Below are 27,905 nucleotides of genomic sequence, written 5' to 3' on the forward strand. Positions count from 1 at the left end.
CTCCTTTTATTATTTTACTCATTAGTTGCGTGTGAAGCTGCTTCTGCTCTTAGAAGAAGATCGTAAAAAGGCATAAAAGAGTAGTCAATCGCTTGTGAGAAAGACGAGTTCGTGTTGTCCTCATCTTTCCACGTTTGTTTCATTAAAAACGTAACATATTAGAAAATATAATGAGAGAGACACTAGGAAAGCACAAAAGGAGAGTATAGCAAGTTAGAGAAGATATTTGGTAGTCGGTCGAGAACCCTATATATTGAAATGGAAGGTCAGTCAACCGCTTGCGAGAAAGACAAGAGCGTCGTAGCCCCCTGGCGGTGAGTACGTGAAGTGACGCCACAGTTATCCTCATTTTTCCACGTTTGTTTTATTAAAAACGTTCCATATTAGAAAATATAATGAGAGAGACACTAGGAAAGCACAAAAGGGGAGTATAGCAAGTCAGAGAAGATATTTGGTAGTCGGTCGAGAACCCTATATATTCAAATGGAAGGTCAGTCAATCGCTTGCGAGAAAGACAAGAGCGTCGTAGCCCCCTGGCGGTGAGTACGTGAAGTGACGCCACAGTTATCCTCATTTTTCCACGTTTGTTTTATTAAAAACGTTCCATATTAGAAAATATAATGAGAGAGACACTAGGAAAGCACAAAAGGGGAGTATAGCAAGTCAGAGAAGATATTTGGTAGTCGGTCGAGAACCCTATATATTCAAATGGAAGGTCAGTCAATCGCTTGCGAGAAAGACAAGAACGTCGTAGCCCCCTGGCGGTGAGTACGTGAAGTGACGCCACAGTTGTCCTCATCTTTCCACGTTTGTTTCATTAAAAACGTTCCATATTAGCTTTTATCTATCACAGCAACTCGCTAGTGGCCTCCCAAAACGAACATTTAATAAAAAAATAATACGCTGGTTAGAATTGAGAAACGTGAAAGGCTATCATCGGGGTATATCCTTGCGTTGTGAATTCAGGAAACGTTCCTCGGTGAAAAAATAATTCCGCGCCACTTACCAAACATCCTGTAAGTTGCAAAAACGTGCAGAAGAGACCGCGGAAGTTGTTGCTTTAACGTATATTTCACTTTCGTGCAACGAAACGCCCTGAGCGGCTTTCGTCTTTTTGCCTCCCAAGCGGATCTGCAACTTAAGACCGCCTTTACGCAAAATTAAAGGGATATCCGGCGTGCTTTGCAGGTTTCGAAACCGCCGGGCAACTTCAAGTCCCACCAAAGGGTTTCCGTTCCGCCCTTTTTATTTCCACCGTTTCTCTTTCTACTGGTTAATTTCACCTTCAGGAAACAGAGAACCAAACGCGTCGCGCAACTCGCGGGGAAAAACTTGATACCACTCCGAGAGGAGGTAGATAATTGTTAATTCCTTTGATGGTAACTTCAGGCGGAAAATGTCTTTGCGAAGGTGATTAATAATTAATGGTACTTTGGTACTGGAACTGCATTATAATGCTGTACAGGGCTCATTAAATATAGATGATTCCGGGTTAATGAGTTCCGAAAGATATTTCTTTTTTAACTTTCTACCTCTGAAATATTCCGTCTTTTCTACTGATAACGAATTTATTTATCGCTCGAAATCGCTAGAAACGAATTTAAATGGGTAATTTGTGAGAAGTTCGACATTTATAAATTACGTAATTGTAACAGTAGTACATATACTGGCAGTTAATTTGTATCCTTTCTCCTTTTTATCATTCCTTTTACGTTGCAAATAATAGTTTTAATAATGAAATTCAACGAGAATTTAAATTATTTAATTGTGGCGCCCTCCGTGGCACTGCACGGTCCTGCGACTCGCACAGGATCCGCGCGGTGGCGACACTGTACACGCATAAGCGAGTACTGCGTCTTTCGTTCGCACGTTTCCACGTGCATCGCCGCGACAGCTTTTGTTCCAATAAAAGTTTCGTTCCGGTGTTGTTCGTAACTGTCTCCTGGCCATCATCCATCCTATCACTACCCTGCAGTCCCATACATTCATGGCGGTAATTTAACGTAAGTTGGAAATGCAATGAAATTGATACAATGTACAAAGTAAACGAACGCGGCCATCTTGAATACGTCATTTACATTTCACAGCAGGGAGAAATATTGGAGGGAAAAGTTGTTTCATTCGGAACGACAGATATTACGCTTTCTTTCTAAATTTTAAGGTTAGGTTTTTTAAATGGTATTTACACATGTGTCTTTAGTGCTACAGTGAGATTTAGTGGCATGTTTAGGTAAATTTTGAACAGGGAAAAGGTATTGGCTTATTTCTAATACCGTATAGTTTAATAAGTGATGCATTACAACGAATATGAAATTGAAGTGTTATCAAAACGTGTCCTCCCATTTGGCAGTTAATAGGAACGAAAGGAAACATGGATCGTAATGAATAAATGAATGAAGGTGGATTATCAGCGGCGAAATCTCCCAAAGGATTGTCCTCGGTCCTATTAAGACGGAGCTAATGAACGAAAACTATAATGGAATCTGGTGGAAATTAAGTTCACCGCGTGGAGAGTTAACGTGTACATAAAATATGCAGACAGCCAGTTTCCAGAGGGTTCCTTCGCGGCTGCGGCGCTCGGGGAAATTAATCATCCAGCCTGGGTAACCAGTGTTTGTCTTCTTTCCGTTTCCGAGCGTATCACGTCCAGTGGAAAGAAGTAACCGCAGAGAAATCTTGCAATGATTATGCAATGACGACAAAATGAAGACAAACGTCGTCTCTTTCTGTCAAGATCCCACACCCGCCGTGCAGGGAAGATATACAGGTTGTAGGACCACCCCTGAGGAAAAATTTTAATGGAAGAGGCCAAAATAAGACGAAAATCAAGAGTATCAGTTTCTTGGCTGAGGCTTCGTTAAAAAGTTATTAAAATATTTAATTAAAAGTTTCATATCGTTCTGGAAAAAATATTTTTAGTTGCGGGGGTTAATTATAAGAATTTTTGGTGAATAGACATACCCCCGAAATGTTGCGTATTTTTGAGAAAAAAATTCGAGTAGGTACGGATACTTTTAGACGAAATTGAAAAATTTCAAATCGTTCTAGAAAAATTATTTTTAGTTATAAGGGTCAATTACAATCATTTTTGGTGATTAGACGTACCCCCGAAATTCTACCCATTTTCTAGTAAAAAATTCGAGAAGATTTGAAATTTTTCGAAAAATTAAAATATTTCAAATCGTTCTGAAAAAAATATTCTTAGTTACAAGAGTCAATTACAATCATTTTTGGTGACTAGACGTACCCCCGAAATCCTACCCATTTTCTAGTAAAAAATTCGAGAAGATGTGAAATTTTTCGAAAAATTAAAATATTTCAAATCGTTCTGAAAAAAATATTCTTAGTTAGAAGGGTCAATTACAATAATTTTTGGTGAATAGACATACCCCCGAAATCTTGCGTATTTCCGAGAAAAAAATTCGAGTAGGTAGTGAAATTTTTAGACGAAATTAAAAAATTTCAAATCGTTTTGGAAAAAATATTTTTAGTTGCGGGGGTTAATTATAAGAATTTTTGGTGAATAGGCATACCCCCGAAATCTTGCGTATTTTCGAGAAAAAAATTCGAGAAGGTGCAAAATTTTTCAACAAAATTAAAAGGTTTCAAATCGTTTTGGAAAAATTATTTTTAGTTGCGGGGGTCAGGTACAATCATTTTTGGTCATTAGACATACCCCCGAATTCCTACACATTTTTGAGAAAAAAATTCCTAATCGAAAATCTAATTTGAGACCCCGAAATTTCATGCGAATCTTTAAAACGTCATAACTTCTGAAGGGATTGAAGGATTTTAATGTTTAAAAAAGCAAACAAAGCGTATTTTAGTGAAGTATATGTAGAAATTGTAACAATGTTGAAAAAGTTGTTCCTTGATACCGTAAAATGAGAAAACCCCCCGAAAACTGGTCCAATTTTCAAACGACCATAACTCCTACAATAGCAAAGGTATCTCATTAAAATTTTTTTCTGAAGCAGAGCCCATGGATACCTACAAAAAAATATTAGACAACTTTTCTATATAGAGTCAAACAGAATTATTAAAAATGAAAAACTGATTTTTAAGAAAAATCGATAGGTAAACACTAAATTTTTCGACGAAAAAAAAAATTTTTAAATCTGTCTAAAAAAATTATTTTTAGCTAGGAGGATCTATAACAATAATTTTTGGTCATTAGACATACCCTCGAAATCCTACCCACTTTCGAGAAAAAAATTCTAAAAGATGTGAAATTTTTCGACGAAATTAAAAAATTTTGAATCATTGTAAAAAAATTATTTTCGATTGCAGGTGTCAATTACAATCATTTTTGGTCATTAGACATACTCTCGAAATCCTACCCATTTTGGAGAAAAAAATTCGAGAAGGTGTAAAATTTTTCAACAAAATTTAAAAATTTCAAATCGTTCTGAAAAAATTATTTTTTATTTGGGGGGTCAGTTACAATAATTTTCGGTGATTAACCATACCCTCGAAATCCTACCCATTTTGGAGAAAAAAATTCGAGAAGGTGTAAAATTTTTCAACAAAATTAAAAAATTTCAAATCGTTCTGAAAAAATTATTTTTGATTTCGAGGGTCAATTACAATAATTTTCGGTGATTAGCCATACCCTCGAAATCCTACCCATTTTCGAGAAAAAAATTCGAGAAGATGTAAAATTTTTCAACAAAATTCAAAAATTTCAAATCGTTCTGAAAAAATTTTTTTTGATTTGGGGGGTCAGTTACAATAATTTTCGGTGAATAGACCTACCCCCGAAATTCTTCCCAGTTTCGAGAAAAAAATTCGAGAATGTGTAAAATTTATCAACAAAATTCAAAAATTTCAAATCGTTCTAAAAAAAATATTATTGATTTGGGGGGTCAGTTACAATAATTTTCGGTGATTAACCATACCCTCGAAATCCTACCCATTTTCGAGAAAAAAATTCGAGAAGGTGTAAAATTTTTCAACAAAATTCAAAAATTTCAAATCGTTCTGAAAAAATTATTATTGATTTGGAGGGTCAGTTACAATAATTTTCGGTGAATAGACCTACCCCCGAAATTCTACCCACTTTCTAGAAAAAAATTCTAAAACGTTAAACTTTAAACGTTAATAACTTTTTAACGAAGCCTCCATCAACAAATTGATATTCTTGATTTCCGTTTTATTTTGGCCTCCAGAATCTCCCATTAAAATTTTTCCCATCTATATACTGTAGACTTCTAAAATTTTTTAAACAAATCGCTACGCCCAGTTTATAATTAAACAAGTCTGGTAGACAACCAACCGACAGAGACGTATCTCTCTCTGAAACATTCCCGCGATATTACGTTCTCGTTGGAAAGAAAAGCAACTTATTTTCCGGGTCTTATAACGATCTCGGATCTATTGTTTTGCAAAACGTTTAATTCAACGCCTCGGGCGGGAAGGTAATTAATGGCGAGACAAAAGCAAAGAACTGCAAAGCGATTTCCATCTTAAACGATATATTACATCTGCCACTCAAACAACTAACAAAGAGAATATTGCTTTTTCCTTTAAGGTTGATGATAATGTAAAGAGCTACAATGTTCGAAGGAAATTAGCAAACGTCGGGTCCGTGTCCGATCTGCTTTATAGTCGACGAAAATGTTAAGGATTTCAGGCCTGCGTCAGATCCAGACTCTTCTATCTCCCGTCTTTTCTTCTACGTCTGAACCATGAAGAATAATTAACAACTATTTATTTCAAACAATCTGCTGGCCATTAACGTGCAGTAGAACCTCGATTGACCTACAGAGTTGATCTCGACACAATCTGGCCAACTTCCACGTTATTGCGTCGCGTGGACGATCACCGGAAGTGCCAAGCGATCCGTGGAAAAGTGACTTCCAGAGGCTTCTCTCTGGGAGAATTTCGGAAGTAAATATCGAGCTAGAATAAGGAATATTTGTCGAGAGGCGTACGCTTTTAATTCTGCGATAAACGTGTAATTCCGTTCGGTGAGAAAACTTTGAATTCGCCGAGTTGGAACATTCTTCGTTGGATTTTGCACGTCCCTTTGAAGAATGTTGCCGAACGGATAGTGTTACCCTGCCTTTAAACGAACAGAACGATGGGAACGTCTGTTTCTCGTTGCATCGATGATCACAAAGCGGACAACAAAGAGAAACAAGATAAAACTTCGAGCTGCATATTTTTTCAACCTGAGCTGGAGGGACAAAGAGAATCTACAATGCGTATTGTACCTAGGCCAGGCGCAAACGGACACGAGGAAAAACAACGTGACGGATACTCGAAACGAAACAACCCGACGGGGATCTGAAGGACAGAGGGACCACACAGAACCACGAGTAGCCCCCGTTGATCGACGATTTGCATAGACAAATAAGTTCGGGCTCTGATGAGCTGCGTTGCCGATATTTACCTAGCAGTCGAATAATCGTTTTCGAAGCGATTTCAAACTACGCGCTGGAATGTGTAAGTGTAAACACGCGAAGTGCCTTTCGAATTCATTTGCGATCAATTCGCGTCGTCGGTGTCGATTTACAGCGTCCCCCCACCTCGGAGTTTTCGACGACCGTGCACTTTAAAATCTGTTTTCTGGGGCTCGTCGCTGCAATGGAAAAGGAGAGAACAAACTTTGAACCGTGTTACATCACTATTATTATTTTAATATACAGGGTGTTTGGTCATCCCTAAGAAAAATTGCAATGGGGGATTCTGGAGGCCAAAATAAGACGAAAATCGAGAATACCAATTTTTTGATGGAGGCTTCGTTGAAAAGTTATTGACAATTAAATTCAAAAATTTCAAATCGTTCTGGAAAAATTATTTTCGGTTGCAGGGGTTAATTACAATCATTTTTGGTCATTGGACATACCCACGAATTCCTACACACTTTCGAGAAAAAAATTCGAAAAGGTGTGAAATTTTTCGACAAAATTAAAAAATTTCAAATCGATTTAAAAAAATTATTTCCAGTTGTAAGGGTCAATTACAATCGTTTTTGGTCATTAGACATACCCCTGAAAACCTACCTACTTGCGAGAAAAAAATTCGAGAAAGTTGCTATTTTTCGACAAAATTAAAAGATTTCAAATCGATTTAAAAAAATTATTTTCAGTTGTAAGGGTCAATTACAATCATTTTTGGTCATTAGACATACTCCTGAAAACCTACCTACTTGCAAGAAAAAAATTCGAGAAAGTTGCTATTTTTCGACAAAATTAAAAAATTTCAAATCGATTTAAAAAAATTATTTTTAGTTGCAGGGGTCAACTGCAATCATTTTTGATCATTAGACATACCCTCGAAATCCTAACCATTTTTTAAAAAAAAATTCCTTACCGAAAATATAATTTCAGGCCAGAATTGCTTTCCTAAAATTCATGCGAATCTTTATAACACCATAACTTCTGAACGGATTGGACGATTTTAATGTTCAAAAAGCCAAACGCCGCGTATTTTAGTGTAGAATATGTAGCAATTATAAAAATATTCAAAAAGTTGTTCCTTGACTCCGTAATGTTAAAAAAAACCCCATAAAAATGGTCCAATTTTCAAACAGCCATAACTCCTATAATAGTGAATATATTTCAATGAAACTTTGTTCTGAAGTAGATCCCATAGGTACCTACAAAAAAGTATTAAACAACTTTTCTGTAGGACGTCAAACAAAATTATTAAAAATGAAAAACGAATTTTTAAGGAAAATCGGCAGGGTGTAGGTGCTGAAATTTTTCGGGGGAAAAAAAAAATTCCAAATCGTTCTAAAAAAATTATCATCAGTTGCGGGGGTCAATTAAAGTCATTTTTGGTCATTAGACATACCCTCGAAATGCAACTCATTTTCGAGAAAAAAATTCGAGTAGGTGCCTGAATTTTTGTGCAAAAATGAAAAATTTCAAATCGTTCTAAAAAAATTATTTTTAATTGCAAGGGTCAATTACAATCATTTTTGGTTAATAGACACACCCTCGAAATCCTACCTATTTTCTAGTAAAAAATTCGAGAAGGTGTGAAATATTTCGACAAAATTAAAAAATTTCAAATCGTTTTGGAAAAAATATTTTTAGTTACAAGGGTCAATTACAATCATTTTTGATCATTAGACATACCCCTGAAATCCTATCCACTTTCGAGAAAAAAATTCAGTATTGGTGGAACTTTAAACGTCAATAACTTCTTAACGAAGCCACCATCAACAAATTGGTATTCTTGATTTTCGTCTTATTTTGGCCTCTAGAATCTCCCATTAAAATTTTTCCCACGATTGACCTAACACCCTGTATTTTGCAATTAGATCTGTAGAGAACTCGTAGCCGCCATGTTTGTTATTTCTATTGGCGTTGGGAACTTCTTTGTTTTCTCTTTTGTTTCTTTTTGAAGATGAATGAAAGTTTATTGTCTTAACTTATGAGAAGAGTATCGCCTGTGTAATAATAGAACTGTACAAAGAACTACCAACTTGTGAACTAATCTCAAAAACAACCTGATGGATAACAACCAAGAACCATCTACAATATCTGACAAGACTATACAACAGGCTACGACTTGCCTGAGTAGCTAATAACCAACAAAATAAAAAACAAAACTACTATTCTAAATCAGGAATATTGTTAGCAAGTTTTGTATTGACATAGAGAACTTCTTTGTTTTCTTTTTGAAGATGAATGAAAGTTTGCATTATTGTTCATCTTAACTAGATGTAACAGTACTATACCAACTTGCAAACTAATCTCAAAAACAACCTGATGGATAACAACCAAGAACCTTGTACAATATCTGATAAGACTATACAACAGGCTACGACTTGCCTGAGTAGCTAATAACCAACAAAATAAAAAACAAAACTACTATTCTAAATCAGGAATATTGTTAGCAAGTTTTGTATTGACATAGAGAACTTCTTTGTTTTCTTTTTGAAGATGAATGAAAGTTTGCATTATTGTTCATCTTAACTAGATGTAACAGTACTATACCAACTTGCAAACTAATCTCAAAAACAACCTGATGGATAACAACCAAGAACCTTGTACAATATCTGATAAGACTATACAACAGGCTACGACTTGCCTGAGTAGCTAATAACCAACAAAATAAAAAACAAAACTACTATTCTAAATCAGGAATATTGTTAGCAAGTTTTGTATTGACATAGAGAACTTCTTTGTTTTCTTTTTGAAGATGAATGAAAGTTTGCATTATTGTTCATCTTAACTAGATGTAACAGTACTATACCAACTTGCAAACTAATCTCAAAAACAACCTGATGGATAACAACCAAGAACCATCTACAATATCTGACAAGGCAATACAACAGGCTACGACTTGCCTGAGTAGCTAATAACCAACAAAATAAAAAACAAAACTACTATTCTAAATCAGGAATATTGTTAGCAAGTTTTGTATTGACATAGAGAACTTCTTTGTTTTCTTTTTGAAGATGAATGAAAGTTTGCATTATTGTTCATCTTAACTAGATGTAACAGTACTATACCAACTTGCAAACTAATCTCAAAAACAACCTGATGGATAACAACCAAGAACCATCTACAATATCTGACAAGGCAATACAACAGGCTACGACTTGCCTGAGTAGCTAATAACCAACAAAATAAAAAACAAAACTACTATTCTAAATCAGGAATATTGTTAGCAAGTTTTGTATTGACATAGAAAACTTCTTTGTTTTCTTTTTGAAGATGAATGAAAGTTTGCATTATTGTTCATCTTAACTAGATGTAACAGTACTATACCAACTTGCAAACTAATCTCAAAAACAACCTGATGGATAACAACCAAGAACCTTGTACAATATCTGACAAGACTATACAACAGGCTACGACTTGCCTGAGTAGCTAATAACCAACAAAATAAAAAACAAAACTGCTATTCTAAATCAGGAATATTTTTAGCAAGTTTTGTATTGACATAGAGAACTTCTTTATTTTCTTTTTGAAGATGAATGAAAGTTTGCATTATTGTTCATCTTAACTAGATGTAAGAGTACTATACCAACTTGCAAACTAATCTCAAAAACAACCTGATGGATAACAACCAAGAACCTTGTACAATATCTGACAAAACTATACAACAGGCTACGACTTGCCTGAGTAGCTAATAACCAACAAAATAAAAAACAAAACTACTATTCTAAATCAGGAATATTTTTAGCAAGTTTTGTATTGACATAGAGAACTTCTTTGTTTTCTTTTTGAAGATGAATGAAAGTTTGCATTATTGTTCATCTTAACTAGATGTAACAGTACTATACCAACTTGCAAACTAATCTCAAAAACAACCTGATGGATAACAACCAAGAACCATCTACAATATCTGACAAGGCAATACAACAGGCTACGACTTGCCTGAGTAGCTAATAACCAACAAAATAAAAAACAAAACTACTATTCTAAATCAGGAATATTGTTAGCAAGTTTTGTATTGACATAGAGAACTTCTTTGTTTTCTTTTTGAAGATGAATGAAAGTTTGCATTATTGTTCATCTTAACTAGATGTTACAGTACTATTCTATGAGAAGAACCTCTACAAAGAAGAACTACCAACTTGCAAACTAATCTCAAAAACAACCTGATGGATAACATTCAAGAACCTTGTACAATATCTGATAAGGCAATACAACAGGCTACGACTTGCCTGAGTAGCTAATAACCAACAAAATAAAAAACAAAACTGCTATTCTAAATCAGGAATATTGTTAGTAAATGTTGTACTGGCGTCTAGAACATTTTGCTAGCGGTAGCCATCGCGATGTGTATCGTGGAGTCGAATTCCGGACACGTTTACGCGTCTCGATCACGTTGCCGGGCGACTTGCCGCGATAACGACTCGGTCGGGGTAAAAGTGCACGGGAGATCCCCGACGTCTGTGTTCAGCGGCGCGGGGTTTCCCCTTTCCGCGGAATGGAAATCGGCCCAGCATCGATTACGATATCGCCGTGTCGCATGACGGAACGACCGCGCTGCCCAGCACAATACGCTAATGCGACATATTGTTCGGCTCCGCAAAAATTGCCCCTCGTTACACGACCTACAATGCCGGGCGCTGGACGAGCCACTGTGCCATGCTTCCATGGAACGTTGCCGTGAAAATTATAGGAGCTGCTCGCGCTAGTCACGTGTTAAATCCTACCGTTCGCGAGAAATGGAAAATCCGGTGGTGTATCGTTGAGATTCTCAGGTCTGCCAACGTTAGGAACCCTGAAAGGCAAGTATTGGAACTTGAGGCTACGGGTTATGCAATTAAGACTGATATGTGGTCTTTGTTTCAGGCTAGAAGAGGCCCTGCTGAAGATGGAAGCTCCATAGAAATCTGAGGGAGATGGAAGACCACTTGGATTAATATTAGTTCTTATTTTAGGCTAGAAGAGGCCCTGCTGAAGATGGTAAATATGTTGTATGATGGCTTTGGAAGCTCCATGAAAATCTGAGGGAGATGGAAGGCCACTTGTATTAATATTAGTTCTTATTTTAGGCTAGAAGAGGCCCTGCTCAGGAAGACAAGAGTGAAGGTGAACTGAGGTCTGAGGACGAGATCTTCGCCTGAAGCTCGCGACATAAAAACACAGCAGACACTTATGTACACCCATTGTTAATCCCTAATAATTAAGAGAACTGCCGTGGCGCTTGCAATTAAGTAGTAAACTCGTCCCCGCGTAGTTGTACGGGACAATCGGGCAACTTGCGGCGCAAGAGTGTTAAATTAATTACCACTCCGGCTGCTCCCGGAGTCACAATCGTTCTAGCAAAGCGCGGACAAGAAACGGCCTCGATCAAAGCAGTCGCCCCTTCTTTCGAGCGGTTCGACGAGATTAACATCTCAGCCGACAGGCTTGTTAACGCAACTTGCATCTACCAGTAGGCAGAGAACGATGTCTCGAGGGGTACAAAATACACGTTATTTGGATTTATCGTAAAGGACGAAATTCTTGACGTGCTGCAAAATAGAATTCCAAAGGATTACTGCCGCGATAACGACGACAACGAAGCCGATGGTATAACGAGGCGAACAGGTGCGCCTCTGTACACGCCGATGAAATAACTGAACGGCGCAGGGGTCGCTGGAGGGAGCTCAGGAACTTTCTTCATTATTCCAACAATTAGCGGAACCCGTATTTCTTGTCGTGTGTAGGGGTAGATGCTAGAAGGATCGTAGAGGCGCGCCTTCAATCGTTCTTGCCTCGCTGGGGCGACGCAGCTTTTCGAAAGTTAAACGACGCGAGCAGTTTGAATTGGTCTCGAGCCTGACGAACACGCTTTATCGTCGACCAACGAACTGGGACCACGCTACCGGTCCTCGGTTGCAGATTATTCTTTGATTTACCGAAGACTGATTCTCATAGACTTCTCAACACTTTCCATTGCAAATCATTTGGTATTAAGAGTCATATACAAGTCAGTTGCTTCAAGGTTTTTAGAGCGTTACAGTGCATTCTAATATGGATAGTTAAAGGGAAGATAATAATGGAAATTTGATGTATAAATCTTGGAAAATTGCGTTTGGGGGGCAGTTTTGCTACCTATCGCCAGAAAGAATTTTGTTAGAATTACAAAAACTGTGAAGCAGGCTCAAAAATCCTTTTAAAAGGGTGTGTCTTCCAAGCAAAGATCGTCGCGATTAAAAATATTTGCTATGTGTTAAATTCTCATGAATTTGTTGTCGACCAAAGATCCAGCGTTCGACGATGACAAATATTTAAAATAAAAAAGCTTCGCCTTTGATACCGGCCGACTCTCTGATAAATAGGGAAAAAAATATTCAACCCGCAGCGGCACGTTTCACATTTCAGTAGAGAAATTCCCGATACGGGCGGCAAACGCGGAACTACGCGTTTGATGTCACCATGAAGCGAGTTCTGACGTTGAACGGCTTCTAATCGTCCGGGCAAGTTGTTTTTGTGCCGGTACATATGCCTGTGCCGCGTCGAGCGAAAGAAGCAAGGCAAAATCAACAACCCAGAACCATTCACCGAAAGTATTGGATAACGAATCCTCATTAAGCCCAGGTTAGGTAGCTTAGGTTGACCTAGTTATTGCCAGAGAAGAAACAACTCGTACACAATATGACAAATTGTACCATGAACGTTAAATTGTAACTATGTGGTGTATCTAATCAGTAATGAGAGCACTGCGTGGGTGTTATTTTGCTACTTGAAATGTAGAGTCCTACTCTATTTCTAGTGTAAGTTTGAGACAACACAATTTTTAGAAGAGTAAATAAGTTTTTGGTGAGAAAGGGCATTCCTGTGGTTCCAAAGCCCATATGACTTTTTTCTATTTAAAACATCACCTCAAGTCCATCATTTTAGAACTGTAATCAGCATTCAAATGAAGTTTCAACAGAAGAGTTCCACCATTGTAGATTGGAGTAGGAACAACGCCTCCGACAGTGTAGAGCTCCCCAAGAGAACTATTTTGAAAGAGATAACGTAAGTTCATCAATAAGTGTAATATAAAATCATTATAAGATCAATATAATACATAATCTGTTTGTAAGATCAGTCTCATTACTTTTTAGACACAGCACTCATTCCAAAACTGATAGAAGTCGCCCACTGTTGCTGTTTTTAATAACTGGATCATTAAATTCGCTAGGATGACTATCGCATAATCCCTTTTGGCGTACCTGGGAAGGTATGGAGGGGAGAGGGCACTTTTGGTTATTAATTAAATGGTGTCCTCGCACGACAAAGGCTTCCCGTTGCCTGAACGTGGCTTGTGTCGACTCTCTTTATCTGAAGGATGCGTCTACATTCGCGTAACGACATTGTCCAGGATAAAATGACGAACAGGACACGTTTGGTCAATTAGCTAATGAGAAATCAAAAGGTATTTAAGGCGGATCCTTGTCAGAAGGACGTGCACGCCCGAGGATACGAGGATACAGTAAACAGTTTACTGGGTGCACCAGTGCGTTGAATATTAGCAGAATATCGTGGCCAGTATATTGTAAAGGGTGAATGTTTAATTATGGCAACATGTTTGATACGCGTCAGCTGTTGTTGACTATTGATAGTTAGAAATAATAGAGGCGCGCGTTGTTTCATATAACCATGAATAATGGAAATTTAGCCTCATTTTGGGAACTTCGATTAATGTGAATTTTGAAATGAAGTACCCGATAATCGGACTTAAGCTGGGTATTAAATTGTGAATCATGCGCCATTATATTTATTCGCTTGGAAATTTATAATCCATACAGAACGAGTTTACGAGATATTCGTTCTCGTATTTCAACGGATTTCATCGTTGATCCGCGTTCAACCCCCCCTGCTGAAACTCTAAATCCTAAGTTCGGTCCCTGCAAGGTAATCAAAATCACGATTCGTTAACATGTGTATTTAAAAACGTCCAAAATGTACATCCCTCTTGGGTTCTGAGCGAACAGAAGCTCATTAGCCATTACTTTGAACAACGCGGCGAGCAAACCATTGAAAAATGAAAAGTTTGGATGAGTTTCCACCTGCTGTCTTTCGACGAGATGCGAAATGATAAAAAAAATAAGAAGAGAGCAGTCTGGAAACGGCGTGGACGTAAATAATCAGCGGAAGTTGTGGAAAAGAATACTGCCGTGGATCCGCAATCACGGGGAGTGGCCGAGTTTCTCTAAGTTCTACATAATCTTTGCAGTTTGGCTCCGTGTCCTTTACGATTGTGTCGGAGGATGTGCGCGAGGAAATTCACTTCTTACGAGAAATGAAAAATTTCTGGCCAGTCGACGCGTCGACTCCATATTGCTTTTATAAAACACCGCGTAACTTACCTTCCTCGAAGCATAAACACGCGTTCTCAATTTCCTGGAAGAGTGTACACACGAACGAGAGAGAAATACTGTTATGCAAGTTTAATAATTAATTTGTACTGTTTTGGAAATTAACAGGCTGCGAGCCAGGGTTGATTAGAGGGTTGCATAATTCATGGTACAAATTTAGGCTAGATTGCGGGAAATAAGACATAAATAAAGAATAAAGCTGCGTGGAAGACTTAGTTTTTGAGAAAACTGAAATAACAAATTAAGTAATAGATTATTACTAAACTGCGGATGTTTATGCAAATGCATATGTTTCTAGGAAATAGATAAAAGAGTGAAACTTAAGTTGAAGTTTGTTTATTCGCTAGAGGCCCTTAAAAATATATTTTTTATTTTGCATGTGTTTATTGGATTTATTTTCATGAAATTAATGCTTATATGGGTTTCCAAGCATCTATTTCAGTCTACTAATTCAACGATTGTGTACGATATTTATACATCTCGTGAATCATTAATGGTAACAGTCTATAGATGCTACGAATGATATTAATCAATAATTCTGAAGTATTCTTGGCAGGTGGGTTCTACGTAAACAAATTTCATGAGGCCAGGTTGTTAAGGAACCTAAAACAATTAAAGCACAAACACATCTTTAACCCTCTGGACTCTCACTTTCAACTGAATTATTTAAATTAATGTCGATTTTTACCAAATTGGTAAATGGAAATTTCACTTCAAAGCATTTAAAAAATAACAAACTAATAATACTAATAATCAAATAAATTAAACATATTAAATAATTATTAGTTTAAACTTGAGGAGAATAATCCACATAAACGTCATCAATTAACTCTTGACTTAAATTATAATTATAATTATTAAAGTAATAAAATTTTTGCAACATATTTTGGCATATTATAGATATACAGGGTGTTCGGCCACTGGGAAAAATTTTAATGGGGGATTCTAGAAGGGAATCGAAAATACCAATTTGTTGATGGAGGCTTCGTTAAAAAGCTATTAACAATTAAATTAAAAAATTTCAAATCGTTCTGGAAAAATTATTTTTAGTCACAAGGGTCAATTACAATCATTTTTGGTCATTAGACATGCCCTAGAAATCCTACTCAGTTTCGAGAAAAAAATTCGAGAAGTGAAATTTTTCGACGGAACAAAAAAGATTTCAAATCGTTTTGGAAAAATTATTGTTGGCTGCGGGGGTCAATTACAATCATTTTTTGTCATTAGAGATACCCTCGAAATCCTACCCATTTTCTAGTAAAAAATTCGAGAAGATGTGAAATTTTTCGAAAAATTAAAAAATTTCAAATCGTTCTAAAAAAAATATTGTTGGCTGCGGGGGTTAATTACAATAATTTTTGGTGAATAAACATACCCTCGAAATCCTACTCAGTTTCGAGAAAAAAATTCGAGAAGTGAAATTTTTCGACGGAACAAAAAAAATGTCAAATCGTTTTGGAAAAATTATTGTTGGCTGCGGGGGTTAATTACAATCATTTTTTGTCATTAGAGATACCCCCGAAATCCTACCCATTTTCTAGTAAAAAATTCGAGAAGATATGAAATTTTTCGAAAAATTAAAGAATTTCAAATCGTTCTAAAAAAAATATTGTTGGCTGCGGGGGTTAATTACAATAATTTTTGGTGAATAGACATACCCTCGAAATCCTACCCATTTTCTAGTAAAAAATTAGAGAAGATGTGAAATTTTTCGAAAAATTAAAGAATTTCAAATCGTTCTAAAAAAAATATTGTTGGCTGCGGGGGTTAATTACAATAATTTTTGGTGAATAGACATACCCCCGAAATCCTGCGCATTTTCGAGAAAAAAATTCAGTACTGATGAAACTTTAAACGTCAATAACTTCTTAATGAAGCCTCAATCAACAAATTAATATTCTTGATTTTCGTCTTAGTTTGGCCTCCAGAATCTTCCATTAAAATTTTTCTAGTGATCGAACACCCTGTATATTTGACATACGTCATTTACAATATTTTAACATATTTTATTGACATAAACATCCACAGTCTAATTACTACAGATGGTTGCGACAGCGCTGTTGTGGCCGTTTGTGTACATCCGTTCGAGCGTTTCTTAAAGCTTTTGACGATTATTTTTGCAGATTTGTGACGAATAAGTCGGGAGTTTAGCGAGACGCCCTCAATGAAACTGCCACACGGAATCGTCTACAAAGCAAATCCGATATTGTATACACGGGGCGCATCCGCAGGTATAGGCAATCAACGTTGTGACGTTACCAGCGCTAAGTTACAAAGGGAATCGCAAAGTGCGTTACTATTGCGCTCAGATTGGTCTCTGCCTCTCCAGATCGCAATATGATTCGCGGATGTAACGTTGCACCTGTGGGCTAGATTGCTCCCATCCCGGGCTATCTCAGAGGCTTCTCTGATTTCGAGGGATTCTGGACATTTCGCTGATAATTTCCATTTCGTGCGCCGTATTTGACGTTGAGCTAATTAAATCACTCCTTTAATCCGGGAATGCACACACGGGTTCTGGTAAATCTCCGCTTCTACGTTTTATTGCCTCCTACTGATTCTTCGAATTACGCTAATTTATCACTGAGCCATCGCTACGAACTTTTGCGCAAATGCATAATTTAGCAATTAGAGGACTCTGAAAATACACATTTTATTTTGCATCGTTTGCGTAAGATTTTAGAAGATACGTGTATATGCATGCATCGTGCACATACAGGACATCTATACATAGAATTAATTATAAGAAACTCGAGTAGTTTTCGTTTATTTTGAAAGAAACTAAATATTAGGTAGGCTCACATAATCAGCGAACGATCGCTATATTATGATCTTGTTACCTACCTTGACACTGCGTTCGAATTTCAATTAAGTGTATTTCTACTGCTCCTAAAATAGAATTGATTTAATATCTTATAGGCATTTTACGATACGTGATCCTTTACGAAACAAAGAAAACCAAATATTTACAAGATTCAGGAATGGTTCTACTTTCGGACAAATTACGTACAAGGCCAAGTAAGTGTTGCAATCGGAAAGAAATTGAACAAAAGGCGACTAAACATTACGGAGAAGAAGGTTTGTGAATGCTGTGAAATGGAAACGTACCAACAGTCAAAGTTCGATTGTAGAAACTATGAGTATACCTTAAACTAATATTTCGCTGGAGCCGATAAAGTGCAAGCACAGGCGGTTCAGTTTCTGTCTGCTGAAAACGTTCTTTCAAGCTGAAGGTAGCGGTTGAAGGGTTCCTTTAGAACGAAGGTAGAGGTTGAGTGGTTCTTGTTGGCTGAAGATAGAGGTTGAGAGCTTGTCTGAAATTAAAGGGAGGAGTTGAGAGTATCTTTAAAATTAATTGGTAATAAACATGAACGAGATTTCGTGGGACAGGCTACGGATAGAAGTTAAAGACTCGAGGCTGAAGACAGAGGTCTTCGCGGCAAATCAAAGACAAGTGTTAAGTCTGGCAAACGATCGTGCAAAGTTTCGTGATAATCGACTTCGTGTCATTTGGATGACGTTCGCTCCGTGGGAAGCATCGCTGCCGGCGTACCGTTGTACAAAATGGCCGTCCGCAAAATTACCTCTAAAACTTTAACCGCGCTTCCTCCTCGCGCGAACGTGCCTCCGCGATATCAATGCATTACGAATGACAAGAAGGATTTCCGTGTAATGCCCGGAAACTACGCGTTCCTAGCGAGAACGTGAGCCGCCCATCGCGGGGGGGAGGGGGGCGGCTAACGGAAGAGGTCAGAGGTCGAGTATTACGTATTTAATACGCACCGAAACGCGCTACGGCTTTGTTGCGATCTGAGCCGAGTATTAGCAACGTGGACAAAGCGCAACAAAATACGACGCAAATTTAACCTGGACCGGCTTGAATTTCCCATCGACCTACCGCCCCCTCGACCCTCCACACACCCTCCTCCCCCCCTCCGTCAAACCCCTTCGTTCCCCTAACCTACGGCTACTGCGAAGCCCGAATTCGACAGCTCCCGTTGCAGACCTAATTACGCGACTCATTAACAATGCAGCCACTTCAAACGCCGGCCGCTTTCCGTCGTGCTTGATTATTATTAGCACGCAACAATGAGCGTCGTTACAATGTTCGTCAAATTTTCGCCAGCCGGCGGCGTTTCCCTGTGCGTGTGCCCGTAATTAAATGAACGATGTATGGTTCCCGTCTATTTTTCAGTCGCCTCGCTGCGGAATCACAGGCGGCCTCCTCCCGTTTCGAATTCAGACAGCAAATCCAAGCGCGCGAAATACGTCTGATAAACGATACCAGTTCTGCATCCACTATTGTCGAAACGTTCGAAATTGTATATTGATCGGCGCATTCTAGCGAACCATAATGCGCGAAATATTAGCCCCGAGTGTGTGTATTCCTGTTGTTTGATGTTTTGGGCCGGAAGACTCTCACGAGCATCTCTACGAAACATGGAACTTTCGAATGGTCGCCATGTTTGTTTGTCAAGTCACGCCATAAGTGCGTTCAGTAGTGTTTTACAAGTCTTTGTAGAGAGATGTACACATGTTGCTGAACGTGTTGGAATTATTGTAATTTATTATCAAAATTTTTGTTCAATTGATCTAGAAGACTCGCGAGCATCTCTGGGGACCATAGAACTTTCGAATGACCGCCATGTTTGTTTGTCAAGTCACGCCATAAGTGCGTTGAGTAGTGTTTTACAAGTCTTTATAGAAAGATGTATACATGTTGCTCTACGTGTTGGAATTATTGTAATTTATTATCAAAATTTTTGTTCAATTGGTCTAGAAGACTCGCGAGCATCTCTGGGGGCCATGGAACTTTCGAATAACCGCCATGTTTGTTTGTCAAGTCACGCCATAAGTGCGTTCAGTAGTGTTTTACAAGTCTTTATAGAAAGATGTATACATGTTGCTCTACGTGTTGGAATTATTGTAATTTATTATCAAAACTTTTGGTCAATTGGTCTAGAAGACTCGCGAGCATCTCTGGAGGCCATAGAACTTTCGAATGGTCGCCATGTTTGTCAAGTCACGCCATAAGTGCGTTCAGTAGTGTTTTAGAAGTCTTTGTAGAGAGATGTACACGTGTTGCTGAACGTGTTGGAATTATTGTAATTTATTGTCAAAATTTTTGGTCAATTTTTGGACCAGAAGACTCGCGAGCATTTATACGAACGAATTTTCAAACGTCATGGCCGCCATGGTTGTTACAGTTGTGGAAATTGCTTTTGAAAATATACAGAATTACTTTTTTCTTTGCAGAACAAGATTTGGTCAAGTTGGTAGAACGATTAGCTACTAAGCTTTTGGTAGTGCAGACATTTTCTTCTTTTTCTTTTCAATTTTAGAATGTAAAGATATATTTTATTTATTATGTATATATGGCATGAATATTGAGACAAAAAAAGTATTAAATTTATATTCATACGACATTATATGTCATATATTTTTCTATATTATTATCAAACAATTCTATATCATCAAGCAAATTCACTATTAGTTATTCGTATCGTCATTATCGACGATTATAATTTTCAGACATATTTCAAATATAAAATGTACTTGCTAATGATTAATATAGAAAAATATATGCAACATGTAATGCTATTTAACTACTCTACCTACCACTGTTCCTTATATTAAAAATTTAAGGAGTATTCGTCTTAATATTTATGTCTGTATACTGTAGACGTTCTATTGCTAATTCAAATATTGGCGCCATACCGTTGGCGGTAGTTTTTCGCGGGAACCGTTAAGGTTAAGGTTGGGTTAGTTGTTCGTCGACGCTGCAAGAGCAGAGAGCGTCATTACAGTGAGAAAGTTATTGCAGTTAATAAATCAAGTGAAGCAGACGAAAGAAATGTGAAAAGTCTATTTTTCAAGTGTATAAATAGTGTGTGAAAATTTACGGAAGCCAACAACGATGGACAATATATACCAACTACCAAAAGCTGCAAATCGCTCTACCGACTAACCTGCAACTTGTTCTGCAAGGTAAGTACAAGTAATTCTTTCACTACGTGCGTACCAAACTTTAAATAAAAATATCTCGAAAACAGAGGCCCTTTGTGAAGAAACCTATCAGGGTTTTTTTATACTAAGTATATAAATACTGTAACTTGCACCTGCTATCGTTTCAAAAGCAATTTCTACGACTGTGCTCGGCCACACCTGGGAAAAATTTTAATGGGAGATTCTAGAAGCCAAAATAAGACGAAAATCAAGAATACTAATTTGTTGATGGAGGCTTTGTTAAAAAGTTATTAACGTTTAAAGTTCCGACCTTCCTGAATTTTTTTCTCGAAAGTGAGTAGGATTTCGGGGGTATGTGTAATGACCGAAAATGATTGTAATGGACCCCCGCAACCGAAAATAATTTTTTTAGAATGATTTGAAAATTTTTTTTTTAGGCGAAAAATTCACCTTTTCGAATTTTTTTCTCGAAAGTGGGTAGGATTTCGAGGGTATGTCTAATGATAAAAAATGATTATAATTGACCCCTGCAACTGAATATAATTTTTTCAGAACGATTTGAAATATTTTAATTTCGTCGAAAAATTTCACATCTTCTCGAATTTTTTACTAGAAAGTGGATAGGATTTCGAGGGTATGTCTATTGACCGAAAATGATTGTAATTGACCCTTGTAACTAAAAATAATTTTTCCAGAACGATTCGAAATTTTTTAATTTTGTCGAAAAATTTCACCTTTTCCAATTTTTTTCTCGAAAGTGGGTAGGATTTCGAGGGTATGTCTAATGATAAAAAATGATTGTAATTGACCCCCACAGCTAACAATATTTTTTTCAGAACGATTTGAAATATTTTAATTTCGTCGAAAAATTTCACACCTCGAATTTTTTACTAGAAAGTGGATAGGATTTCGAGGGTATGTTTAATGATAAAAAATGATTGTAATTGCCCCCCGCAACCGAAAATAATTTTTCCAGAACGATTTGAAGTTTTTGAATTTAATTAATAACTTTTTGACGAAGCCTCCATCAACAAATTGGAATTCTTGATTTTCGTCTTATTTTGGCCTCTATTTGACTGATATCAGTTGTTGATCAACGCATTTCAATGCATCTGTGTAGCGTAAAGAGTCAAGAGAATATTGTAACTATAGAGGAAAGTGTTTTATTCATAAAAATTAGGCAATCATCAGACTTGTGTATGGCGAACTCCTCGATCACTATCTTCAGCTTCAAAGAACGTTTTCATCGAACAATCGATCCATTTGTACTTTCGTTTTATCAACTCTTAGAAATAAGGCGCCATTTTTTTCTGCGCCACTTACAGTTCTTCTAACTTACTACTATTGTACTGTGTCTTTCGTCTGTAATGTAACCCCCAAATTTCCACAACTCCAGCCAAATATTACTTTTTTTCTTAATTCTTCGTTGGTACGTATCATCAACGTTCAAGTTGAAACAAATTAAAACTATTTTCACTTCATCAAACGTCTTTGTTCAAGTATTAAAACGCTCGAAACTTGTAATGTACGTTGAGGATGGTGTCGAATTGGTTTGACATCGAATACGAAGCATCTGACGAAAATTATCAGCGAAACGACCGAAATACCTGGAAACTAGAGAAGCCTCTGAGACAGCTTGCGTCGGAAGTAATCCAGTCCGCAGGTACAACGTTACATCCGGGAATGATATTATGATGTAAAGAGGCAGATACCAATCTGGACGCAATAGTAACGTAGTTCGCGATTCCCTTTGTGACTTAGGGCTAGTAACATCACCAGGTTGATTGTCCATACTTGCGTATGCACCGCCTAGACAATATCGGATTTGCTTTGGAGACGATTCCGAGTGACAGTTTGATTGCAAGCGTCTCGCTAAACTCCAACCGACTTACTCGTCATAAATGGACGAAATATTCGTAGAGGTTTGCAGAGTCGTGCAAACAGTCGGACATACGAACAGTATAACGAATTTGTAGGCGTTCGGGACAAAACTCGAAACTTCTAAATTGATTTTCGATCCGAAATCTACTTTAAATTCAGCGAGTAATGAAAATAGAAATATTATTTTCGAGAATTTTGAAAATGTTTCCGTGAAAAATTCGTCGAATTTCAAGTATCACGATAGAAAAACCATGAAAAATGATTCCGTCATGCGATATCGTCCCTTGCCAGCGAAACCTGTTAAAACTGCCTAAAAAATAATAACAAACGTATCGAAAAAATTGATTCTGCGTAACTCAAGCTTCAGGATGGCGTAAAAATAAAATAACAAGATTTTATGTTTAGAAACGTACACGCGTTTCCGATCAATTAACAATGTTTTATTGTTTAACGTTACAGGACTACGCATAATTAGAGTAGCAATTTAGTGAGATGTTAGTTCGCTACGTAGACTAGAGATGGCGTGCAAAATCACTAAGAGTGATTTTAATATAACTCTAATAATATAAGAATAACTGTGTATGAAAAAAATTTAGTTAAAATCATTGTGTTTGCGTATGAGTATGTCACACGATAGATTCATATTATTAGAAGAGCCAATTATTAAACCCACCATATATTTCAATATGCAAAATTATCAAAATTATGTTGTTATTTTTAAGTAATAACCCAGTCTGTTTCATTGCTTAGACTAGATTATTATACAATTTAAATTTCGCGCGTTTGTAGTTCCTTGAATTTCCACTGAGGGGAGTTAGTTAAAACGCCATCTTTCGGATCACTGATTAGTGATTTTGCGCGCCATCTCTACTCGAGCGTCGCGTGCAAAGATGGCCGCCAGGGGGACCGCGAAAATTCAAGTTGGATTAGCGGCCGCGGCTCAGAAACCAGATCATCTTGCATTAAGGAGCCAGGATCCGGAAATAAATTGCTTGCTGTTATGGTAAAGCGATGTGTTGTGTAAGCCCCGAGGGTTGATACCGTTTCTGGTTTCTATTGGCAACGCGATATAGGGTTCACGTCGAATCCGCAGTATCCATAACAGCAGCATGATCCTTTCGGGTCTGGTAAACTGAAACCGAGATACACGAAACCGTATCGCTTTTCCAAATTGAATTTTCCTCGGTGCTTAAACGTTCCTGGCCTGTTTCGCTCCTGGCGATCGGCAAGAATCGCAAAAATATTCGTTCGACGCGCGTTCGTCAGCTACCGCGAGTCTGAAATTAGAAGCTGTCCAGAAGCGCGTGGGCGTTCGACGCAGCCACGTTCCAGATGATCAGGGATTTCTCTTTACTTTCAAACGCCATATTTATGGACATTGACTCTGTATTTTCATCGATGATTACATTAATACTAGAATTACCGAATTAGTCAAAATCTAATAGTCAAAGTCTAATAAAAATTGTAACAGGTATACTCCATTAGATTTTCAAACATTATACAGGGTGTTCAGTCAACCATGGGAAAAATTTTAATGGGAGATTCTAGAGGCCAAAATAGAACGAAAATCAAGAATACCAATTTGCTGATGGAGGCTTTGTTAAAAAGTTATTAATATTTAAAGTTCCGGCCTTTCTGAATTTTTTTCTCGAAAATGCGCAGGATTTCGGGGGTACGTCTATTCAACAAAAATGATTGTAATCGACCCCCGCAACTAACAATATTTTTTTCAAAGCGATTTGAAATATTTTAATTTCATCGAAAAATTTCACATCTCGAATTTTTTACTAGAAAATGGGTAGGATTTCGGGGGTATGTCTATTGACCAAAAATGATTGTAATTGACTCTTGTAACTAAGAATATTTTTTTCAGAACGATTTGAAATATTTTAATTTCGTCGAAAAATTTCACACCTCGAATTTTTTTTTTAGAAAGTGGGTAGGATTTCGGGGATATGTTTATTGACCAAAAATGATTGTAATCGACCCCCGCAACTAAAAATATTTTTTCCAGAGCGATTTGAAATATTTTAATTTAATTTTTTAATAACTTTTTAACGAAGCCTCAATCAAGAAATTGATATTCTTAATTTTCCTCTTATTTTGGTCTCTAGAATCTCTCATTAAAATTTTTCCCAGGGTTGTTCGAACACCCTGTATATCAATACTGAATTATTTATAATACATATACGACTGTTATTGGTTCTTTCCACATCTTCAAGGAAAGCTTCCTTTAAAATGGCAAATTACGATGATAAAATTGTCCATTCAGCGCTGATGTTCGCTATTGTCTCCCCGTTTTAATAGAATTTTAGCAACAGCGAGCCTCTGCTCGCAAAACAGAAACCATGCAATAATCTAAAAAGAATATTCGACCGTCTATCTGAATATTGCAACTTCATTCAAATTTTACACGGTCTGGCAGAACTTTTATTCTGCTAACGCACGAATTACATGACCAACCGGAACGAGCGGGCGGTTGTTTCATTTCCTTCTAAAATTCCATTTTTATACAGTTACGTGTTACATGTTGCCCCGTATAACGCGAAACGAATATATAACAAAGCTCTTTCATATAATATCCCCACTCCCTATATTTTTATTTTCATAAAACCATCTCTCTCATTCAGATAGACACATACATGCACTGTGTCCCGTTTAAACTGATCCAATGGAAAATACTCGAAACCGGTGCAAATTCCATATCGTGTTGCACTAATTCGGGGCCGACCAGCGGTCATATATCCGGGTACTACTGTATATCTTCAATTCCTTACGATTTAATTTCAAATAATTTTGTCAAAAGTATTCTATTTAATTTCATATAATTTTTCAAATGTACCAAATTATTTAATTTTGTTTAAATTTGTTCGCACAAGAAGTGGTCACGAAAAAGAACAGATTTGAATGTGTTGATTTAAATATACAGGGTGTTCGACCACCCCAGGGAAAAATTTTAATAGGGGGTTCTAGAGGCCAAAATCAAGAATACTAATTTGTTAATGGAGGCTTCGTTAAAAAGTTATTAACAATCAAATTCAAAAATTTCAAATCGTTCTGGAAAAATTCTTTTCGGTTGCGGGGGTTAATTACAATCATTTTTGGTCATTAGACGTATCCCCGAAATCCTACCCATTTTCTAGTAAAAAATTCGAGAAGATCTGAAATTTTTCGAAAAATTGAAATATTTCAAAACGTTCTAAAAAAAATATTGTTAGCTGTGGGGGTCAATTACAATCATTTTTGGTGAATAGACATACCCCCGAAATCCTACCCATTTTCTAGTAAAAAATTCGAGAAGATGTGAAATTTTTCGAAAAATTAAAAAATTTCAAATCGTTCTAAAAAAAATATTATTAGTTACAAGGGTCAATTACAATCATTTTTGGTCAATAGACGTACCCCCGAAATCCTACCCATTTTCTAGTAAAAAATTCGAGAAGATGTGAAATTTTTCGAAAAATTAAAAAATTTCAAATCGTTCTAAAAAAAATATTATTAGTTACAAGGGTTAATTACAATCATTTTTGGTCAATAAACATACCCCCGAAATCCTACGCACTTTCGAGAAAAAAATTCATTAAGGGCAGAACTTTAAACATCAATAACTTTTTAACGAAGCCTCCATCAACAAATTAGTATTCTTGACTTTCGTCTTATTTTGGCCTCTAAAATCTCCCATTAAAATTTTTCCCAGGGTTGGCCTAACACTCTGTATGTTTCTAACCGCCATTGAATTTCTAATTGCCAATTTTTTAATCTCGAAATTCTAAATTAACGTGATAATACTATATTAATTTATACGGACACTATGAATACTGTTATTGACCACATAATTGTGCCGTTCATAATGTCGCGTCAATAATCACACAGCCAAAGTGGCGACACCTATAAAGTTGAAGACCGTTTCTTTTGTTTGCATTAAACTATATAATATTTAAGGAATAATTAAAGTAGTAGTGTTTAACATTTCAACATTGTCTATATACATTTATTTAATCAGTTCCCATGCAAGGGAATCTGATATTTTTCAACAATAATTATATCAACACTAGAACTACCGACAATTATAGTACCAAAGAAATTAAAACGATAGGAATATGTGTTTATCCGTTCTCTTATAGAAAATTACGGTAAATTGTTTATAATTTTATAATTTTTACTGCTTTGGTAGTCTGAACAAATTTTACTTTCTTTTTCTGATTTTACAATGTTTACTGGATGACCCTTGAATTGTAGCTTACGTATAATCAGCATGGAAATCATACCGATGTTAAGTCCCTGCTTGAACTTGTGACTTTTCCTCGTAGCGCGTGAGCATTCTAAGCCCGTCCCGAATTTCTAATAGCAATTATCCCCATGCATTACTCCATACGTCTAATGCAGTTTAGCTTTAGTTTCTATGTCGTTTCGCCGTGTCTGTGTATTGGTTACGCGTGTGTACACGAACTTGCGCTCAAAAGCATCGAGTGGTCTGCATAATCCAAAAGCTGGTTCAGATCAAAGCCAAATCCTGCGTAATGTATCCTCAATGAATAACTTACGTTGATAGGTGTATATCCAAGTTTTACGTTCCGCCGCTTTGTCTCAGTTTAGAAGAAGGTTAGTCCTTTTATTTCTATCGCATTTTGTTTCCTTAGCATTTTGACAATGTTGTTAAACTTCTAAATAAACTTTTCAGGACCGAAGAAATGGAAATCTCGCTGGGAGGAAGAATGAAACTGTAAAAGGTCTTCGTAATGCAGGTGTTAACCAGCGGGGAAATATGAAGAAGGATAACATCGTCGTGAACAATGTGAAACAAATGCTGCATTTTGCAAAGAGATACGAGGCATGTCGGACACGGGTTGGCGGTGTTAAGTTTTGTTTCTCATCGGAAGACACGTACCCTGCGGGCTAATTACGTCGTCGCGCAGCCCACGTACATTTGTATCTATTAGGGGCTAATGTCAACAATAACGCTTCTTAATGCTTCCAAAACTGGGTATTAATCATTCCCATCTCGTCGCTTTAGCGTCGACAATACACGCGGCTGAAACGAGTGAAACGAGCAATCTTCGCGTTAGACGCCTCACACGTTGCTTAACACTCTCGACGATAACGTTAATTCGAACTTTCCGCGTTCTATTCGGTCCGGAAGTTAAACAAAGTAACGATTTAATTTACACAATAACGCGTTCCTTCGCCAGATATTCCTGGGCTTTCTCGGATACTTGGAAGCGTTCCAAACCTAGACACGTTTGAAATAATGCTATTTGAAGCACTATTTTATTTTGTGAAATCACTTTTACAG

At 37.0% G+C, this 27,905-nt stretch overlaps 1 protein-coding gene across 2 annotated transcripts in view; it reads right to left on the reverse strand.

Moving 5' to 3' along the window:
• Positions 1–27,905, reverse strand: part of Heph (polypyrimidine tract-binding protein 1 heph) — a 710,257-nt gene that overhangs the window by 649,982 nt on the left and 32,370 nt on the right. Inside the window, exon 3 of one of the 2 annotated variants that reach the window (XM_076780652.1) lies at positions 17,911–18,078. The exons of the other annotated variant lie outside the window; for it this stretch is intronic. The gene's annotated coding sequence lies outside the window, so the exon portion shown is untranslated. The remainder of the gene's footprint in view (positions 1–17,910; positions 18,079–27,905) is intronic. 2 annotated transcript variants of the gene reach the window in all.

Source organism: Colletes latitarsis, chromosome 13 (genome assembly GCF_051014445.1).
Source record: "Colletes latitarsis isolate SP2378_abdomen chromosome 13, iyColLati1, whole genome shotgun sequence".
NCBI lineage: Eukaryota > Metazoa > Arthropoda > Insecta > Hymenoptera > Colletidae > Colletes > Colletes latitarsis.